At 57.1% G+C, this 609-nt stretch overlaps 1 pseudogene; it reads right to left on the bottom strand.

Moving 5' to 3' along the window:
* LOC105509830 overlaps positions 1-602 on the bottom strand; it is a 1,485-nt pseudogene extending 883 nt beyond the window's left edge.
* Positions 603-609: the final 7 nt, after the last annotated feature.

The following is a 609-nucleotide window of genomic DNA, read 5'->3' as shown; positions in this document are numbered from 1 at the left end:
CTGGGGCAGGGAGCACTGTTGGAACTGGAGCAGGGAGCACTGTTGGAACTGGGGCAGGGAGCACTGTTGGAACTGGGGCAGGGAGCACTGTTGGAGCTGGGTCAGGCTTCCCAAAGGGAAGGATGCCTCCCTCCAGTAGGGCTGTGTGAGCCGGTGACTCCGTGGCCCTTGGGGTAGAAACTGACTGCTTGCACCTGGGCCTTCTCATTCTGGTTCTTTTTTGTCACGCTCTTGAGGTGGACATTTCCCTCCAAGGGCCTGGGACTGCACCCGGAGGAAGTGAGGTTTCCCTGAGTCTCCAGGGGCCTAGAGGTGGAGGCTGCTTCCCCATTGCTACAAGGGCCCCTTTTATTGTCCTCCTGGGTCTCTACCTGATCCACTTCCATTGGTTCTTCAGGCTCTTCTTCCTGGGTCTCTACCTGATCCACTTCCATTGGTTCTTCAGGCTCTTCTTCTGTCTTCGGGAGCCTGGCTGGGATTACCTGCTTATCTAATGAAGGCAGTTGGAGGTTAAACTTGCGTCTGAGACGAGGGATCCTCACGGGGCTGGGGAGTCCGAACATCATGGAGTTGCGAGCCGACAGCACAGGTTTCTTCCTTGAGGGGGGG

The sequence above is a fragment of the Colobus angolensis genome, unplaced genomic scaffold (assembly GCF_000951035.1).
Source record: "Colobus angolensis palliatus isolate OR3802 unplaced genomic scaffold, Cang.pa_1.0 Scaffold18, whole genome shotgun sequence".
Classification (NCBI taxonomy): Eukaryota; Metazoa; Chordata; class Mammalia; order Primates; family Cercopithecidae; genus Colobus; species Colobus angolensis.
This window is presented reverse-complemented; position numbering and strand designations above follow the sequence as displayed.